Here is a 22,391-nt window from a genome sequence, read left to right as displayed (position 1 = left end):
TGCATCTAAGTAAGTTTAATTCATGTTTTATTTTTAAAAGCATGATCTGTGCTTTTAGCAGTATTTTAATTACAGTCATTTATTTCTCTTTTAACTGGAAAAAAAAGTCCCATTCATTATGTCCACAAATCATCATACTGTGTATCTTTTTGCCTTCCCTATAAAAATCATTGAAGTTACTTCATACTTGCTTTTTAGAATCAAATCATGCTTAAAAAAATACCTTATTCATTTTTAATATACTGTTAAACTTAATGTACTTTATGTTCAAATAATGCAAGTATTCAGTATGTGCTAACAGTTTTTGACACACAGTCTGTTCAGTTAAGTTAGCTGAATGCTTCTATCAGATCTTGCACAAATTAGATGCAAATGCCAGAAAAGTTTTCTTCACAATAGGCTGATTTCCCCTGGATATTAACATTGTTATTAATTACTGATCTTCTGATATTTTGCGAACTCTTTAGAACTTGCTGGCTGCATGAACAAACAATTTAACATACGACAGAATGCAAGCATATTAAAGCAATATATCTTTGATTAACACATGACTGTCTGTTGAAAGGGACTTCTAACACAGAATGTAATGAATCTGGAGAGAAATTGTACAGATGGAAGAACTACTAAAAATATATATAAATGGTGATGTCCCTCACTTCAATTTTAAGGCCTTCTTCATCAGCCTGCTTCCATTCCAGCAAGCTATTTGACTTCATCATCATTGAATGACAAAGATGAAATCTTCGCAAACAGCTAGGGATATTTTATGAGCACTATGTTAGGCCTTTATTATCTCTGTCTTAATTTTAGAATTTTATGTGTTTTAATTAGAATATTTAAAAAATGTTGAGTGCACAGATCTTTTAAAAAGTTTTCGTACTATTTTTCTTTTCCATCTTCTTTCTCACTTTTTTTTTTTACTTTTTTTTTAATCATGAGTATGCCCTGATGATGATTATTTGGAGAGGTGCTTTTGTTTACAGGAAATACTGCTCGAGTATGTTGTTAATTAGCATCAGAGAAGTACCTACTTTGCATCTGTTCTATGAATTTTGAATTATCAGAAGTGCAGCATGATGTATAAATTTTAAAAGACATTTTAGTAGCTAAAAATAACTGGTTTTGTACAAAGTTGTTCTGTGAGGATATTGTCAAGTGATATAGCTGAATATACAAACTAAGGGAAATACATGCTTTGTGTCCTGCCCATATTCCACTTAACAACTTTAATGCATTTCATTCATAACCTGTGTTCAATTCGGTTTTCATAGAAATAATCAAGATGTCTTTTGAACAGCATTAAAATTGTATATATGAAGAAGAGTAATGATCTCCTTAAATTACTTTTGGAACTCCTTTATCCCTAACCCTTGAAAGTCCTACTGATTTATAGTTATTTTATCCTTCCTAGTATTTCCTAGTGTTTTCTAGCCGTTCTAGCAGGAAGCACAAAGCATATGATATGGCAATTAAGGCCGTTCTGTTCATTCTAGTGATAAGTGACGTAGCTGACAATTGTTCTCAGGCTGTAGTGGTGATTAGCATTCAGCACCAGTGTATCAGCAAGTATCTGCAGTGCGGCTGTCACACAAAAATAGGTTCCAACGCAGTAATCTCAAACCTTTCAGTAGACATGTATGTGCCCAACAGGAGAGTATTACAGAATAACAACAAATGTTTGTTTTAATGTATGGCTGAGTAAGATAATTCTCAGTCAAAATAACCATTCAGGTATGAGTTTTCTCACAAGATGTTATATTAGGATAAGAGGAAAAGCATATTTAGTTGGATGGAACTGAGGAAATTTAGTGTTATGATGTGAGAGATTCACAGCACACCTGTGGCATGGATACAGTAGCATATCAGGCTTAAGATCATTCAATTTTGTATAATTTCTTAATTATGGCAAGACAGTATTTTTTAATTAAAGATTAGTAAGGTGATTAAGCAAGGTTTAAGCACTATTTAACGCTGGGTTGCTATTGAAGTGAGAATTTTTAATTGGGCTGGAGGACTCCCCATAGGTCATTACAATTAGAGATCTGTCAAATATATATGTTGATGAGCATACCTGATGTGATCCTTTCCACTGTACAAGCATGTCAGTTGTATTCTCCTGACAGAGACTGCATAGTGGGCAGAACAATTTCTATGCACACATTTTACTGCAAGAGGAAAATAGCTCTGCCAACAGAGGTTCAGAGAAACCTGGGCAGGAAATATGGCTTGTATTTTGTCTTCCTTTTAATGGCTCACTTGGCCTTCCTTTTTACGAGATCAACTCCTTTAAATGGCAATTTTAGCTTTTGTTGAACTGTTGTAGTTAAAAAAAAACAAAACAAACAAACAAAAAAACACAAAAAACCACACCTGCTCATTTCATGATTCTCAAGAACAGGATCCTCTGTAAAATGTCTTATATAGTGGAAGAAAATTGTCCCTTCAGAACTGTCATGTGTTGTTTTACACTGAATTGCCACAAAAGGAACAGAAACCCCTGTGTTGGAAGTGATTTTTCTTTAGTTCTTTGTTCCAGGAAAATATGCATCAGTCAATATTATTATTGTAAATGTCTTGCTTATTTTTTTCAGTAGAAATTCCTTAGACCTTTGTTCACATTAAAAATTAATACGCTGCAAACATCCCAAGGAGGAAAGAACCAAGGAGGCAACAGAATTAGGAAAATCTCAAATAACAGTTGTTTCTCAACCCTCTCCTACTGTCTGCCTATCCCTGAAAAGAATTCAATCTTTACGTACTTTTTGACTGAGAGCTTCTATGTTATCCCCTCCTGAACTTTGTCAGCTTTGTTTATAACAGAACACTGACAGACATATGGCTGCAGTGGTGAAACTGTGCTGCTGATGCCCCTGGAGCTGGCAGAATATAGCTTTATTTTTATCTACCAGAAGGAAGAAATAAATGTTACTTTTCCACAGTACACTTCAAGAGGGAATTTAATCTCAAAAGTGATTAATAACAGCATAAACATCATATTACACATGCTTTCTTTTCTCTGTAGTACCCTGTAAAGCTACAAGTTTTAATACTTATTTTAACAGTGAAGTGACATTAGATAGACAGGTATTTCTATAATTAAACGGTTTACATCTTTTGTTTACAAGATAATATTTTTCTTCTTATCTGCCTGCTTTACTGATGTTACTGTTATATCAGAGGGAAAAACATGAGTGATATAAACCTAAGCTTTGTATTTCTTCTTTGTATATCTGATGTACACCTAGAAATTCAGTTGTAAACCCTTGCATGTTTTCTTTCCCAGTACTCCGTTTTTCCATGAGAGTGACACTGCTGCTGACCTTTACTACTGGCTGTAAGAGAATAAAAAGGCCAGAACACACATTTCCACTAAGAAGTGAGTGAGGAGAGTAATGGGTAGAAGTCTTTCTCTTGTAATTTAGATAGGCTTAAGCTCAGTAATGTAATAGAATTTATCATCACAAACTTTGTGTCATTAGGTTGCTATTTAAATCTTCTTCTATTTTTACTTTTTTAAATGCACTATTTTTTCCCACTGGCATTTGCGTTTTTTACAGTTATACCTTCAATTTTCCTGCTTTTTGTTGCACCTGACACTCTTTATGTTAACATTTAGTATAGTGAAATATAAATGTTGTGGAATGCAGCTAGGTGTAGGATTTGTCCATTCAGTCCTCAAGGCCTGGATTTTTTTGAGCATATCTACGTTATTTAATTGCTGCAATGGCTGTAATAAATAATATTTTTCAACTTTTTATGTGATGGGACTGAGCCAGTTTTCTTGATACTGCATGTACCCAGCAGATACAGCCCAAGTGTGTTGTTTTTACAATCTTGGTATTAGAAATATTTTTTTTGCTTATATTATGTCTTAATTTTATGCAAAATCTATAGATTGCAATGGGATACAATAGTACACATATAGGTAGAGATTGGGGGATGAATAGATCTCTCTGAATTGTAATTATTGATGTAGATGGTCTTCCTCTTTCTGACTTTAAAGAACACTCCTATTCCTGTCTGTAAAATAATTGCAGAAGTATAATCTGCAATTAGAGAGGTAGAATCTGAAAACAGAGGCCACCTGTAAAGCATGCTGAGAGCTTGATGAACTCATATCACTTATTTAATGTAGAATTTGTTATGAGAGGTGGAAGAAGAAATAGGAAAGAAAGCTTTGTTTTAATGTTCTGTTATCATTAAGGCAAGGAATTTTAAAATACATATAACATCCAACTTTTTTTGTTTTAATTACTATCTCAGGATACTAGATATCCACCATAGGCCATTGAAATACTATCTGTATTTGCATTTGACAATTTTATATGATGGTTATATTTATTTAAGATATCTCTCTCTGATATTTTAACCACAATATTAATCTAATTCCCTGATTTTGTCATTTCTTACAGTAGTATTGAGAAAATCTGCTTTGTTTTTAGGTCTGTGACAGATTGACCGATGCTGGATGTATTACTTGATCTTTACAAATCTCAGTACAGTGTTTTTAAAAACAAAGTCAATCAAAATGTATCTAGAACTCTGATAAAAGGTGCTGTAGAATTGAAAAAAAAAACACCCTATGTATTACTTTACTTTGATTGTTCAGAATATTTGCCATGGTAGTTTCTGTCAGATAACATTTTGACCTTTTTTCAACCTGTCAGATTGGTCATTGATAAATTCTGACTCCACACAGAACATTGTGAATGAAAGTGTCTTCATTAGTTAGAAAAAACACTTCTCTTTCTAGTGTGAGAAAGCCTTTACATTTCACATTTGTAGACAATTTAATGAACTGTGAATTAATATCTTAATTCAATTGAATAAGAAGACAGAGTTCCTTTTTTTTATTACAAGTTGCCCATGGCACACTGTGAACATATGAGATAACATATCTAGAAAGGGCTAGAGAGAAGTATTGCCCTGTTCAACTGAGAGGACACCAGTGGAGGTTCCAGTGCTCCAGAGTGCTGCTTTTCAGCTGAAGTGCTTCACTTCATGGCAGAATTAACCTATACTCCATAGACTTATTGTAGACATCTTTTTTCTGGTTCTCAGGTTAATACTTTTATTCTTTGACTGCTTTTTCTCAGTATTTTGAATTAGCCAAGCTTAGCTCTTTTCTCATATATATATATATATATATATATTTGGATATTCTAAAGATTTTGAAATAACAACTTTAAAATTCTTCCATGCAAATCAGTTTGCATTTTATTACTTTTTCTTATTATCTGTTTAAATTTTGCCCTTTGGACAATTGTATAGGTAATTTTCTGTATTCATATTCCCATATATTGATTTACTTGTTTCCTTTCTTCTGTCTCCCATCACACAGCAATTTTAGGGTTCATTGTTAAATGTTACTTTCTTAAATGTCAAAAAAATGTTGTCAGGAGCATTCATGAGACATTTGTAAAAATGTAGTTTCTCACTGCTAAGTCTATTGGTGCTCTTGACATGTCATGAATGACCTGCCAGTTGCAGTCCTATAAGTTAAAACATGATTCCATGTTCATGTTTTGATTCTATGCTTGAAAAGAATTAGGAGCAGTTAGGTTGCTATTTCATCGCCTCCTTCAAAAGTTATACTTTTTAAGTATAATGGACAATGTTATCATTACTTTTCTATTAAGATGGATAAATGTTAAGTAAATCAGTTTCTCCTCATGTTCTGAAATCTACCTGGTTGTTAGATTTTTTGCTGGTTTTCCCCCATAGATAAAAATAATGAGGGGGAAATGAAAAAGGGGGGAAATGCCTAGAAAATACAGCTTGGAAAAATATGAGAAAAAAGGAAAAACTAATTTATTTTTTCCTGTAAGAAAACAACCTTTAACAAGATATTACATGGTCGCCAACCCTGTTCTGCGTTTATGAATATCAACTATTCTAATCCTTAGTATAGTTTTAAAACTTATTAAAAGAAGTGAATAAAAGTAGAATTTTGGAAACATACTTTGATCTCATTAATTTATTTTTAAATTAATTTTACTTCTATTAATATGCTAAGATTTGGGATTAAAGTTATCAATACACTTTCCTCTACACCTATGATTTGTGTGGAGTTTATTCACTCTAAAAAATTTTTGGAGTGAAGGTGTAAAAAGTTAATGATTTTTTGATTGAATGGATTTGGCTTTCAACTTGCATGGATATCATATTTCAATTATTGAAGAGTTAAAAAAAAAGTCTTGCACTGTAATTGAAGATCTTGTTCTTTCATTTAAGGATATTTGTAGATATGTAGGTTTTGGCATTTGTCCATGCCCTTGTACTAAGAAGAGGTCCTATCTGCTTTTGAAAAAAGATCATTAAACTCATTAAAGTTAGAAAATAAGCATTCTTCTCTTTGCTAAAATGTGCTTAAGGTCTTCAGATGTCTTGTACAAGGGGATGTTTAATTTTTTTCATTTTCTTTGTTACAACTATTTTAAGCATACTTATTTTAGAATACAGAATGAAAAGTGCTATGAAGTGCCAGATCTTACTATGTTCCAGATCCATCCCACATAAGCTAGAGTGAAATTCGGCGACATGTAACTCTGTGGTCTAACCAACATTGATGCCACTCCTGGAGTATTGTGTCCAGTTTTGGGCACCTCAATTCAAGAGAGATATCGAGGTGCTGGAGCGAGTACAGAGGAGGGCAACGAAGCTGTTGAAGGGCCTATAGAATAAATCTTATGAAGAACATTTGAAGGAGCTGGGAATGTTTAGTTTGAGGAAGAAGAGGCTGAGGGGAGACCTCATCAGTCTCTACAACTACCTGAAGGGTCATTGTAGAGAGGTTGGTGCTGGTCTCTTTTCACAGGTAATTAGCGACAGAGCAAGAGGGAATGGTTTCAAGCTGCACCAGGGGAGGTTTAGACTGGACGTTAGGAAAAAAATTGTTCACAGAAAGAGTGGTTAGACACTGGAATAGGCTGCCCAGGGAGGTGATTGAGTCACCATCCCTGGATGTGTTTAAGGGCCATTTGGATGTGGTGTTGGTGGATAAGGTTTAGGGGAGAACTTTGTAGAGTAAGGATTATCCCAAGGGTCTCTTCCAACCTGAATAGTTCTATGATTATATTTGACATTTAATCTTTAATATTCAGATTTGGTGACATAATGTTTCATTCAGAATTGGGAGAAAAAGCCAGCCATATTCTAAGGTATACAGGTGAATAGCCACTTAGTGCACTTTTTGCTCTTTGAACAACCTAGAGAAAACAGAATGTCAGAGCAATTTCCAGAATGCAAATTTGGATTACTTTATTGCTTTATTTCTACTTTGTACTGTATCAGTCACAGAAAGGTTGGACTCTTACATTTTCAGCTATTCAGAAATTAATTTGGCAGCTCTTAAAAAGATCAGAATTTATATGATCAAGAGTTGTATGAAAACGTGGAAACAAATATTGAGGTTACAGAACTTACTGTCACACAAGGACAGGTCCTGTACAGCACAGACAGTAAGACAGAAAATGCAATACCATGTTTTTCTGACATGTCAGAGGTAAGCTGAGTGAGACATGGTTAGGCCTAGAAGATCTTGTTTTGGTCATACATTAATTAATGTTTTCTTTGTGCCGCATGAATCTTTATCACTTTCACAAGCTCTTTATAGGAATAGTGCTGCAACATTGTGCACTGTACTGCAGGCTGTATGTTAGATGCATCATTTGCCTTTTGCATGACTTGAGAATCCATCAGATGGTGAGACGTCATAGATAGATGTGAGACAAACCCACCAACTAAAGTAGGTGTCTGCCTGATTTGAGTGAAAAAGGAGTGCTCTTTGTATGCAAATAATAAAATAACCTGGTTGACTTATTTATTGCACTATAAGGAATAAGAGGTCGGAGGTTCTTCCTCCTCCAAAGATAAGGTGCATCTGTTGAGATCTTTGCCTATAGCATAGCATTCCAGATATAAGGTAGTCAATACCTTTATGCTGCAGTCAAAACGGTGTGTAGCTGCACCTCCTTCAGAAGCAGTTTCCCCCTAGTTTGAGCCTGTTGTTATTTTTACAGCTTCTGGGTTTGGGGGTTTTTTTGGCATGTATTTTTTGTGATTTTTTTTTTTTTTTTCCTTCTGAAAATCATTCAGACTCCCTGCAAGTAATAACAGTTATTCAGAGGCATAGTTTACGAATAGTGGATCAATGAAAGGTTAGTGACCATAGACTCTTAATATGCATCCTTAGAAATGCACAGTGGCTGAGTCCACTGGTTTGTTACCTCCCAGTGATTTACATTTGAATCTTTTGCAGTTTGTAGCCTTGAAGAGAGTTGTCTGGGGGTACAGAGTGACTGCTTGCTGTTTGGCCTTCTGTTTTTCTCTGCTTCTCAAATGGCACCTCAGCAATTGCAGCCTTAGAGATCAGAGTCTTTCTGGACTCTCTTTCTATTACTCATTCAGTAATAATAAACTTCTACATGACAAATTATTTATTCAGTTGAGCGTGGCACGTGATTTGGATAGGGTAAGAAAAGTATGTTTTAAATTTCTCTTTCTTTAAAGTTTCTGAAAGCCTGCAGTTTGGCAGTTCTACTGCCATGTAAATTCTTCTTTCATGTTTCTACTAACTTTATATATGGTCTACATGCTTCTTAGCTTTTTCTGTTTGTTTTTACTGTCCACTTAGCCAAAACATAAATGCAGTAAGAATAGTTTCATCCACTTTATTATCTTAATAGTAATTGTAATAATTGTGATAATAAATTAACAGCTGCCCCCTACCCATGAGAAACCAAAATGAGAAATCCATTTAAGCTCTTTTAAAGTGTTACTGCTTTATGGAATAAAACAGGTTTGTGAAATAGATTAAACTGTGATTAATTATGTTCTTTAGTAAAGACTATTGAAGCAAAATACAATTCTCCAGATGTTCTGCAGACCATTGCTCATGGATAATTAAGTGATGCAGAAAAAAAGAAATTGAGTTGAAAGATAAGCCAGTCTTGGCAGAATATTTATTGATCATAATATCTTTAAAATGTTTAGAAAAATAATCATGTAAGTATTGTCTAGAACCAGTTTTATCACATTCAATTTTAGAAACAGAAGGTAAGAACAGGTAGCTGTTTGTTAAAGACATTTCATGGGTTATATTTCACCTGTATTTGAGCAATTAAGAGGATGTTTTGTATAAATTCCTGCTTTAATTATGTCCAGAGTAATTAGATAATTAATGCTACACTTTACATTAACATTTATAGTGAAAACTGATTGGCTGTGCACAACATGCACGTATACACTGATGGTTGTCTTTACTTCATATAAATAAATTGTATGTTATAGAATCATAGAATGGCTTAGTTTGGAAGGGACCTAAAAAGTCATGTAGTTCCAACCCCTGCCTTGCATTAATAGGAGCAGATGTGAATGAGAATAATAAAAGGAGGAGTTTACAACTTCGATGGGATGATAAAGTTGTTTTCAAATCTGAATTTAATAATTTAATGTAAGAATTAATAATTACTATAATTAATGTTTTATTTTATTATTTTAAAAAAAATATCAAGGTACTTTTCTGATAGTTTTAGTTTTATTATGGTGTCTAGTTACAAAACATGAGTTGTAAAATGCCTTAACTACTAATTTTGTTATTATAGCAGATATTTCATAAATGTAATTATATTCCATAGCCTATTCAGTAGTTGCTATTTAAACCAAAATGGAATTACTTAAATATAATGTGTTAAGAGCAATAAGTTAACTGACTATATGGCTTGTGAAATAGAAAATTTTTATAACACTACTAATTGTTTATTATTTGCACTACTAATACAGAAAGCCTCTCTTTTTGATCTATCTGAATTATATTTTGATGGTAAGAAAAATAAATCTATAAAAATTTAAGAAAATAGAATAAACTTGTTGATTTAACAGTGAGAGGGCTCAGCAAAATTCGTGTTTTCTAACATCGCCAGTAGCATTTTGTAATTTCAAAATTAATAAAACTATTTTTATTTTATATGTACATTATTTTTATTGTTGAAATAGTAAATAAAACTTATAGTTAGCAATTATATTGCATACTCTTACTAAAAACTGTAATTCAGATTGTGTGCAGTTTTATGCAAACTTTAGGATATAATAATTTATAATGCATTTATTAAGCTCTGTTTAAAAACAGTATTGTAACACAGTTTACAAGGTGCATTTGTTAAATAAACAAGAGGACAAATTTATGAAATAAAAATTGGTTAGTAAAACTGCTTATTTCCTCACCTTGATCTCATTTTGAGACAACTCTTTCATTTTTTCATTTTTATTTTTGCATATGCCAGTATCTTTTATTTCAAAGTAGAAATAAATTATAATCCATGAAAGCTGAACATGTATATAAGTATGCATAGGAGTAAAGATCAGGGCAAGAGTTAGACGCAAATAGTTTTTCAGTGTATCTTTAAAAAGATATTTAAATCCCACTTAAGGATACTGGCTTCAGATTTCTTCTTGGAAAGATATTTTTCCAAGTTAAGCCACACAAAGAATTATGTGTATGTAATACGGGTGTGAAAACAATTAATATGTATATGTAAATACAGCCATATAAAATATTTGTGCTCCACAGCCTTGATGTGAATAAGGAGTAGGTTTTATTTCCATGTGAACATTTATATCAGATTATTATCCAGCCAAAATAATGAATACGTACAACTTATCTATAGTGTTGCCTGTGCCTAGCTTTTTTTAATGCTTAGTTAAACCTTTAAAGTTGCAATGTTTGTTGTTGTTTTTATTGGGTTTTCCTTGTGGTATTATTATTATTATTATTATTATTATTATTATTATTATTATTATTATTATTATTGTTATTATTATTATTATTTAATATATAATAATATACAATACAATAATATATAATATAAAATAATAATAATGTTTATTTGCTATTATTATTTCTTATTTATAGATAATTTTCCTTAATGAAAATTGGGTACACAGATTCCCATTATATGAAAAATACAGCCCACTGTATAGAGACAGTATGGTTTGCAAATATGTGATTTAATAATAAACAAATACAGTATTTCTGTACTAGTCTAAATTTGATATGATCTAAGTCCAGGATCTTCGGGTTTAACAAGGAGGATGCAGTTGTACCTTCAGTTTTCTCTTGTCCTTTTCTCAATAAGCTCCATTGACATTCATAATTGGCCTGTATTAGCACCTGTCAATCTTTTTCTTTCTCTTTACTCGAATAATTGCTAATTTCTGTCTTTGCCTCCACTTATTCCAGTGTTCTTTTTATTTTTCTCTTCTAGCAGTAGTTACTATGTTCTTGTGGCTATCTTGATTAACAATGTGTAAGTACAAGTTTACAGAAGGACAAACCAGAGGTGTGAATACATATGAATTAAACATATATGTATACATATAAATTGACCAGGGTGAATGTTAAGTTTTAAGCTAGCAATTAGTAGTAGTTATTGATACATTTTCCAAGACCAGCAGCTTGATGTTACCTGGTTCTGTAGTTTGAATTTCATCAGAGATGTTATGTCAGCCTCTGAGAGAGAGGTTTTGAATTGGCTTGTAAGAAGACTCAGTATTAGAAGGTTATGAAGTCTTATACTGGTACTTACTAAGTTTTAAGACATCCACCTATTAGAGAAACTGTGTCCTTTTTCCAGTAAAAGTTTATAGTAATTATTATTTTTTTAGGACCTAGAGAGATATGGTTATTTAAATATCTTTAACTGTTCTTTACTTCCTTTCTCATTTGAAAGCAACTATCAAATGATGCCTATGAGATTGCATTTTTCAAGGAGCCTAAGTATTTCTTGCTATAAAAAAAGTTAAGCTACAATCAATGCAGAAAGAATCAAGCCTATACTGCTGGTTTGGTTGTTTTTTGGGAGGTTTTTTTGCAAAGCCAAGTAGCCATAGCCCTTGATGCCACTAATCTAGATAGCCCATCTAGATAGACCAGGTGCATTTTGCATAAGTCAAGTTTCTTGCTGTTTTTCACCATTAGTATAGGGAAGAGCATGGTGAAGCTATAAAGAACAATCTGTAGGTCAGAACATAAATATGAATGCTCTTATTTTTACTGAGCTGAGACATTAATGGGGTTACCAGAAGGATTTTAATTCAAGTTTGTCTCCCCTTCCTTCTTTTTCTGAGAAGGAGAACAGAATTATTACTCCAGGAATTTAATTGCAAATCATATAGAAGGGGATGTTAGAATTTATTATTTTCTTTTCTAGCCATGAAAACTCAAATATGTTCATTTACACACAGTGCATTCATCTTCTGTCATCTTTATTGGTTGCTGTTTGTCATGTTCATTGCAGTTATAAAGTTAGCAAGTAATTTATCATTCCACCATACTTACTTTATGCATATTGGTCAGTTATAATCTTTGTCTTATATTTTACCTTACAATTTTGTGATCTGCAAGTAAAGAGCTTGTGCAAAACTGGTGCAAGGTTAGGTCAAGATAGACTATTTAAACATAAACTGGGTATAAAAGCTTCCATTTAAAAGATGTATTATTTAAATTAAGATTGTTAAGAGCAGTAATTTGGTTTTGAAGAAAGTTTGGAGACTCTCTTGAAAAAATTCAGTAACAGACTGGGGGTTTTTACTTCATGATCTTGTAATGTGGAGAGTTTTCATTTGGTTTTGTGCATAAGTGCCTTAATGTCTGACATTAGTGCAGCTGTGAGATTCTAAGACCTGATCAACTTGAGGGGAATAGATGGCTCCAGTTATTGTGTCTGTATAGAGCAGGAATACATGCATGTCTTCCATATGGACTCATTTGCTTTTGTTTTTTCCTTATTATTTTTAGAATCAGCTGAATTGCAAACAAATGATTTAAAGAAGCACTGCTGAATAAGTAGCTTCTGTGCTCTATCTGAACTGGAGTTGTTTGCTAGATACTCAATGCAATACGAGTGTTTCTCCATAGAAGTAATCAAGTATTATGGAGTTACATATAGAAATATATATGTTTAATACAGAATTGCCTGTGTAACTATAAAAAAGTATATATACTAGTGATATATTCAGGTGGTGTGGGATTTACTTCATGTATTTATATTTCTCTAAGCTTTTGCATAAAATCTTACATCAGTAGGAATGGTAATGACCATTTTTGCCTCTTGGTTTTGTTTGGTTTTTTTTTTTTTTTTCCTTTTTTTTGTGTGTGTGTGTCTAAAATCTTCCTTCTTTTAAAAACTGTTCATCTCTACCATCTTATTATCTGAAGGAAAACTGATTTTTGCTAATCAAGAAAGAACTCATGAGAAATTTGGTGTTAATATTGCTCTTAGGAAAACATTTTGTCATTAGAGTTTAGCACCTATACACAATAAGGTACACCCTCCATGCTATTTTTTCATGTTAGAATAGTTTACATAACAGTCTTTGGTGAGAAGTTTTTACACAGAGTCATTATAGCCTTGATAAGTGATTCACAAATTCTTTGTAGAAGATTCTTAAGGACACATTCAAAAGAAAAAGACATGAGCGTGCAGCTGTAATTCAGAATTGGCCAAGAACATAATCACTAGGATTTTGTTAAATGAGTGCTTGAATTTAAGATTATTTATATCTTTTCAATTAAGATACCAAATTAAGCACCTAGGAGTCTAAAGCTAAGTATGCATTTTTTAAAAACTATTGCTTATTTTCTGTTTCATAGAAAATAATATTTCTAGAGTCCTGAGAAGTTCTGGAAAGGAAAGTACTTTTTTTCCATTACTAGCTGTCTCCCTCTGTCCAGAGATTCAGTTCTTTTGAAACAAATGTCCTGCCTAATTGAGCATGTAGTTCTAGATGTCAAACACTATACCAATAATACTTTTCCATGCCAGCAAGCTACTTCAAACATTGAGAAATCAAGTCCTTCCACAGCCAAGTGCTCATCAACAAAAGTGTGGATTATTTTGTGAGAGTCATCTCTGTCTAAATTTATACCTACCACATTATAGGTGTTAGTATCTTCTATATGTAATGCTTAAAAATATATATTATCTGGCTACAGTAAAGGAAAAGTGAACTTAGATAAGTGCTGAAAGATGTACAAGTGTAATTACATAGGTTGTGGTTTTTTTTTAATTGTGTAATTCAGAAATTGAAACTCTTGATAAATAATAGAAGCTTCAAGCACCAAAAGTAAAACCCCTGTTTTTTCTAAGCAATAAATACGTCTAATGTGATATACAGTACAATACTGACAAGATCGAAGTGGATCAGTGATACCAAACAAGAGTTTGGTATTTTAACAGTATTGACCGGCTAAACCTTTAGCTTTGCCACATCCTTTTCCAGCAGAGGTGGTGTGGTGTATATTCACTGGAGTATATTCACTTATCGCTCTGATCTGTGACTATCCTCCTCCTTCCTCATCCATCTCAGTGTACTGGATTCTATTTCACCCATTTTAAGCAGTTACTATCTAAACAACCTTACTTAGTAAATTCCTATTAAAAAAAAAAACAAACAATAAATCATGAAAGGGTAGGATTTTTTAATTGTTCTTGGAATAACAACTGTTGAATGGATATATATATACACCTATACCTACTGCTAAATCTTAGCAATAATGATCTTTTATCCCTATGTGTGGGAAATCCAAGCAAGGATCAGAAGAAACAAGTGGTGGGATTCTGAAGTCTTTTAGTAGCTTTAATGAACGATCAGCCATCAGTCAAAACAAAAATCTATTTAGCAGAATTTGTCACCATATCTAACACAGAAAATGACTGAAAAGTTTCTGTATTTCTACATGTCAGGTGTTAGTAAATGCCAAAGATGCTTTTATATTGCCATAGGGTAATATAAAAGGGGGGTGGGGGGGTTGTGTTAATTTGCCCTTTAAGGATTCTCTTGAGGAAATACAGAAGTGTCCTAGTCATTTATGTACTTACCTTCTTTTGTCTGAAGATTCTTCAGGAAAGCAACCAGTTTAATGCTGCTTTGGAAAAGAGTTATCAGCCATGAGGAGCCAATGTAACATGTGTAGGTCTTGTGGCTGGTAAAGCATAAGAAAAGGTATACACCATCTTAGTCCCAATTTCTGTCAAGAATATCGATTTACTTTTGAATCTAGAGTAGGTTTTACGAGTTTATAAGTTAAATCCTGTCTAATGCAAAACAGTGGGAGTTTTCTTGATACCATCAGTGGTGCATATTTGTTTCTAAAATACCATACATTATCTACTTTTTTGTAGATTATTTTGCATGATAAGTGTCTTTTCAGCAATTCCAATAATGGAATTACATTATAATTATATGATGTCATTCAACCAAAAGCATCCCAAATTACTATACTCAATAGTACTGTAAATATTCATGCTTTTGTGAAACCCATCCTTGACTCTGGAATGTTGGCAGGTATTCATAGAACACCATGCAAAAAATTAGAGGAGCAAAAGAGAAAAGGGAGATTGGTGCAGTGGGATCTATTGTGAATTAAGCTAGGAAATAGCGTTAACATTCTATTGTCACTGAAAGTGTCATTCAGACTTTTCTGGCCAGATCAGTTAGTATCCTTGCTTTCTGCCTTAAAAGATGTTTCATCTGAAAAACGGTGCAGTCTAGATAGAGCTCTAATTTTTTATGTATGCCACCTACTTTGCACATGGATGAAAATCTATGATTTTTTGCTCCTGTATAATTCCGTATGTAACCAGCTCATTTTTTCTTTTTTTAAATTATAAAAAATGAATAAATGAAGCTACTCAAAATACATTGCACTTCTCTGCAAATGTAATTTGAAACTGGTGAAACATTAATGCATAAAATATGGAATATTTCTTTATGCTACACAGAAAAAAATTAAAAACTTAAGTTTTTTCTCTGTTATTAAAACTATGTATCATAGCGAATTCATGGAGGATTTGGTTTCTTCCATTAGCACACTTTTGAATTATATTTTCATGAGAGATACTCATGAAGCTACTCATAGACTTCTATGTGTGTGTAAATTTGTAATAATACTTCTTCGGAACTAGATAATTTCAGAAAATCAACCACCTGTTTAACCCAGATTGTTCAAATAATTAATCTCACTCCATACACAACTTGCATGTGCACACTTTTAGTAAAAACTACTTTTGAGAGAATAAGCCTTTCTACTTATGAAATAGAGCCTATAAACACAACAGAATGGCAACTCAAGCAGAGACCAGAGAATTTGTTTGTTTGTTCAAGCATGATTTGCTGATTCCTCGCTGTGAGAAGTTTTCCTTCCAAATTTCATCTTTATTTAAAAAAACATGAAGTAAAAATCTTAATGTTCATACTTTAAAATGGGCAGAAACATAATTAGGTAGTAACTGAAAGACGGGGAAGGTGCTTTTCTCAGTCTGCCAAAGAGTCAAGATTTAATAAAAAAATGCTAATTGAACATTGGTCTAAATTTAAGCCAAAGCAGCAATTTGAGGGGGAAAAAAAGTTTTTTTTTTTAGTTTTTTTTTTTTTTCCATAGTAAATCTTACTCCAGTTTGATTGCAAGGTTCTAAACCTCATGATTTCAAATGTAAACTGTTCCTGAGAATTTAAGCTGAAGTTAGGTTTGTATTACAGGATCGTCTGAAGTGTTCAAGGCCAGGTTGGATGGGGCTCTGAGCAACCTGATCTAGTGGGAGGTGTCCCTGCCCATGCAGGGGGTTGGAACTAGATGATCTTAAAGTCCCTTCCAATTCAAACCATTTTATGATTCTATGAAATAATCCCTTCAGCTGAGTAGAGGGAGCAAAGGGAACACTTGTGATAAACCAGTGTGGGAATCAGCCCAAACTCCCGCTGCAACGTACTGTCTGATACAAATAAATGTTTTTGATTATCTATTAGCACTGCAATTTTAATGTATTGTATTTGTAATTACCTAGTATGATTCTAACTTGAGAAGGACCCCTTGAGTTGCAATATTATTTTTTACAATGGGTTAATTTGACTTTGAGTTGACTTTAAAGAAAATAGTTATAAGAGCAGAAATACCACAAAGAAACATAGAGGAATAGTAAAATTATATTAATCTTTAAATAACTGCAGGTAAAATATGTGAAGGAAGTACTACAAGCATATGTGCTGTTTATGATGAGAGGAAACTCTCAGGAACACACAAGTGATGAGGAAAAAAAGGATGTACACTATATGGAGGAACAAAGTAGCAACTGATCTTTTTGTATAGTCCAGTTGCACTTGTTCACAGAATATTGCATTTATAGATATCCTTTTATCGAGAGAGAATTTTAATTGGAATAGCCTTTACAGAATTTAAACATGATCAGGGATGATGAAGACTAATTTATGATCTAGGTTTTTTCACATTATTTGCATTGTGATCTAGCTAAATTTACAATAGACTGCTATTTTTATGGATTTTACTAATTTTTGTAAATAAATATCAAACAGACCATTAGAAAGACTTCTACATTACTTCTGAGTATTCTCTAAAAAGAAAATATATGTACTCTTGGACTGAGTAACCAGGAATTTGTTCAGTGCGCAACACCTCGGAAAAATTAAGTTCATGTTCCACCATGTGTACATACAGAACCCAATCCAAAGCTTCTGAAGTCACTGAGAGACATTCCACTATCTTCCTTGAGAGTATGTATGTACAATCCATAGAGATTTGCTGTGTAAGATCATTGTTTTAGGCTGAGCCTGAGTCTGAAGTGAGGAAACACTTGTCCAGACCAGCTTAGTATTTCTGCCTGCTTTACATATAGGGTGATTCATGATCTTCTGGTAGTTTATTTTGCCTTGAACTTGTCATTGGCATTGGGTACATAGCCTGGGACTACGCAGGAGTTGTCTGATACAACAGTGTAGCTGTAAATTCTAAGTGCATGCGGGCATCATCTTGCCTGGTAATGTACTTACTTCTCTTTCTGTGTGATTTCAGTAGACCTCTATCAAATCTTTTGTTGACTTGGATTTCTTCCCAGCTTTTCATTGTACTGCTGCTTCAGTTTAAGGATGGATGGCACAAAACTACTCACATCAATGTAAGCCTACTGTAGCAGCGTGTTTATACTGCCACAGAGAAATAATAATGTCTCTGACTGCTCTCTGCAGTAACTTGTGCTCTCAGAATATCCTCTCATCAACTTCACATCTATAGTCAAATGAGCAGCTAAAATAGCATCAAATTTTCATAGGTATAGATTCCAGAGCCCAGATGGAGTTTTAGTGAGTTTAAACTAATTGTTGAGCAATGAAGATTGAAAGTAAGATAAAGTGGAAGATAGTAGTTTAAATTCAGTTTTAGGGGAATAACAATGCCTTATGGAGACTGAAATGTAGAATTGTGCCAGATTAGGATGAATTTGTCAGTATAGGCTGAACCATTTTGTGAAGATGTTCCTCTGTTAAGAGAAGTTAAAATAACATTACACAAGGAGTTGAAAAATTTAATATAAGGGGAAAAAAAAACCTATTACAAAAGATGCACGGCATGAGTTATAATTAAACTTGTAAAAATAAATGAGGAAAAAGGAAAGCTGAATTACAGATAAAAAAGCTCCTTGATTTATTACTCTCTGAAGTTTCTTCAGAAAACAATTCTATGAGTTGGAATAAGCAGATGATAATGCAGTGCAGTGCTTCTACTGTCAAATTAGTTTGTTTTTTGTTGTTTTTTTTCCCATGTTTTGATGCTATTTTGTATAATCAGTGAGACACTTTCTTTTCTGGGGTAATTTAGTGTAGGCATGTTTTACACCACCATGTGAAGCTTTAAACTTACGCCAATTTTTTCTTATTTCCTTATGTATGGTTACTCTAATTGGCATAACAGCCACATCAAGTGCTAATTCGTGCTATCTAACCAGTCAGGATGTATTTCATCCTCCCACTATGTTTGCCAGGTAAATACTTTGTATTAGCTAGGTAGCACATAACGTGCTAGTGTGTGAGATTGGCATCCCCCACCTCCAAAGACTGTGAGGAGTGAGAACATAACCAGAGCATTTGCCATCAGAGAGCAGGGCAAGGCAATAAGGTAACAGAAAAGTGAAAGGGTTAAGAGTCTTGCTGTAAGTAGTTGGGTGTGTTTACATGAGAGGAGTGGGAATGAAGAGGCAACAAACTGCTCTCCTGTTTGAACCCTTCTTAAGCACCACCATTCCTTGGACTGTTGCATCTTTGTCAAGGCTTTTGAAGACATAATGTATTAATGAAAACATACGCAGTTAAATTACTTTATTTTATTTTTGTTATAGTTTGGTTCCTTTTCAGGGAAGAAGTGTTATACTTGCTGAGCCTCATTTTGAACTTGCTTATGCTGACACAAATAGGATGAGAGTGGTGATACCTGGGGAAGTAATTAATTTGCTTTGCGAGTAAGCAAATGTCATAATTGCAATCCTTATTTTTTATAAAATTTGACATGAACTAAAGGTTGAGTTCCTTTCTGTGTTTTCTTCCTATAGCATTGGAAATATATTTAATTGAATATATATTTTATGCTTATGTTCATAATTGCTTTAGAAGCTCACTCTCCTTTTTGCAGCACAAATTTCAATATAACCAGGAGCATACACATAAACCTGGAAACATAACCTTCCCGCATAGTTGAAATAGTATTATTTGGGGTATTAGTTAGTTTTCTTGCTTTTGCATCCAAATAACTTTCTGAACTTATTTGTAAAAGAGAAGAGCACTGTCCGATTTCTCTGACAGAGATGGAATTAAGTACTTTTAAAAATAATGGTGGTACAGGTAATAAAACCAGATAGATACTATTTTCTATTTTGTTTTCTGTTTATGTAACAGGAGTTGAGAGGAATAATTTTGCTGTATCATTTTATACCTTGTAACTTAGTGACCTTCTGGAATTAAGGTTTCAGTGGAAAAAAATAATTCTATTTGCAATATTTCATTTTTACTGACACCTAGAGGGCTGTGTCCTAATACGTTAGATACTGTATTAGTGTATAACACAAAGCATGTTTCCCTAAAGAGTTGATATTCCAATATATAAACCAGGGCAAGTCAAGTGTATCCTGGAAACAGAGGGAGAATTACAAATTGGTAGCAAGATAACTATTTAGGATTTTTTTTATTTTTTTTTAATAGAGGTCATAGGTTTTCCTCTTTAAAGTAATGATCCCCCTCTTTAAATAATATTTTCAATCATTTGTCACAAATACAGGAATGTTACAACTTAATATCTCAATGCAAATGTTGCCATTCATTCTAGGAAGAACAGGATTTTACTTGCATTTTAAGCAAAATGCATACAGATGTATTTATGTTCTTTTAAAACTGAATTTTAATTGAAATGTAATGTTTTGTGTGACATCATAGTATAAAAGATTGTGCATATTGTCTATTTTATAAATGTATATTTTTAAAAGATGTTCTGTATATTATTGGGTAAAATATTCTCCCTGGCAGGGGTTGTATTTGAAATGATATTAGTGATATATTCCTATACTAAAGCAAATTAAGACAATTGTCAATTAAAACACACAATTTGACTTTTCTAAAATAGATATTTTAAACATGGGATTTTTACTTATCTCATAAGCAGAAAAATATATAACATGTTAATCCAGCAAATCCAAGATCTTCTAGAATGCATCATAACTTGTATGTTGTTTGTATGACTAAGCACAGAAAAATTATGGACAAGGTGAGAATGGATGGATATGAGGCAGAGGTCATTCTTTATCTTTCCTCTGATAGATAAATTTGTTGAACAACCAGAGCTGTGAGCAAAATGGACTTGAGAAAAAGATATATTTTTGCATACAGAATATTTCCTTCTTAATTTTGTGGCTGAAATAAACCATTATTTTATTTTACTACATCGATGCTTTAGAGTAATCCTTGCCATCTTACAGTAACCTGGATTTTCTTAGTTGTACCTGTAGCTATAATATTACATGTGCTACAATGCCACCCAAAAGTAAATCAGGTTAATTCTGCAATCTCATATATGATTATGAGACCATATTTGCATGCCTTCATATTTTCTTAGGTTATTCTTTTAAATTTATGTAAGTGCTTACATCTAACTTAGTGAGAATTGTGTGCATTGGTTATGAAATCAAGACAGATCTGGCAAATCACAGTTGTCCAAATCTCCCAAAGAAGCTGTTAGCATGTACTAAATCAGTGGAGTCAGGCAAATGCTTTCTATAGTATGTGGCACGAGACCATAATCATGGAACCTGTGCCATGCAATGAAAGTTTTGCAGTTTTATTGAGTTTTCCTGGGAGATTCTGTTTTTATACAACTTAACATTTTTGCAGTGTTTATAAAAACAAACAAACAACAATGATCCCACAAAAAAAAAAGACCACCTAAGTACCCCCCAACAAAACTAACAGCAACAAAAAAAACCTTTTAAATACATATATTTATTTATTTAAATATTCATTTATTTAAATACATATATTTAACAGAATTTTGAATATTGTTTATATTTAGCAATTAGTTAATACATTTTGTTCCAATTACCAAAGCAAGTCTAAGAGCAGTTACCTCCTTTTTCTGATAGGAAAACTAAAAAAGGGCACCTCAGCATCATCAGATAGCTTGAACTACATTTTAAAATTACTATGAGGTGTCCTGACTTAAAAATGAGTGTGTCTATAAATATAAAAAAACATTTCAACGTGCATGTGTGCACATACACAACTATGTATATGCACATATTGAGATGCTTGTGTTTTCATATGATTATTTGGTATATGAGTGGACTGAGATTTTTTTTCAATACCATACTTTTTATGTTACGTTGAGAATAAGTCAGCACCTAGTAATTTTTATTTACTCCATAGAGCATCTTCTGTTTTCATGTCAGCGAACTTGAAATTCTAAAAAAGTTATAAATTCTATGTATGCTGTCAAGCAATTCAGTGCAAAATACAATATGGTGTGTCACAATTTTTAATGTACGTATTGTATGAGTGGAAAATATGTTTCTTAGGTACTAATGTGCTGGATTTCCTAATTCTTTATTTTTATGCTATCATAACAACTAGAAATATACAAAATGGTTAAGACTAAAAGAGCCTATTTGTAGGATATGCATTTTTATTTGTAATTAGCTTGACTATATAATAACCTTGACTTTATAATGAGGCAGTAATATGATAATGTTCCTAATAAAATTTTAATTGGATTTTGTATTGACTTGTTGCTCAGATTTTAGATAGCATTTTGAGAAAAGGATTGACAAATTGAAAAGTATTACTCCTACATATATGGTCCACAAAATCTGAATGATTGGATATCGGTAGAATACTAAAATTGTATTTTTGCAAGAGAAAGCATCATATTCACTATTATGAAGCAGATGGTACCTTAGAACTTCAAGACATTTCTAAAATGTATATTAAAAAAGCTATGAAAAATATGTATAAATACTGATATTTTTTTTTATCTTGGGTGTTATTGTTTGCTCATAGTATTAAGT

General features: G+C 32.7%; 1 protein-coding gene across 9 annotated transcripts in view; it reads left to right on the top strand.

The window, feature by feature from the left end:
* NOVA1 (NOVA alternative splicing regulator 1) overlaps positions 1-22,391 on the top strand; it is a 149,908-nt gene that overhangs the window by 123,632 nt on the left and 3,885 nt on the right. The gene's annotated exons all lie outside the window — the stretch shown is intronic.

The sequence above is a fragment of the Apus apus genome, chromosome 5 (assembly GCF_020740795.1).
Source record: "Apus apus isolate bApuApu2 chromosome 5, bApuApu2.pri.cur, whole genome shotgun sequence".
In the NCBI taxonomy this organism is placed as follows: domain Eukaryota; kingdom Metazoa; phylum Chordata; class Aves; order Apodiformes; family Apodidae; genus Apus; species Apus apus.
This window is presented reverse-complemented; position numbering and strand designations above follow the sequence as displayed.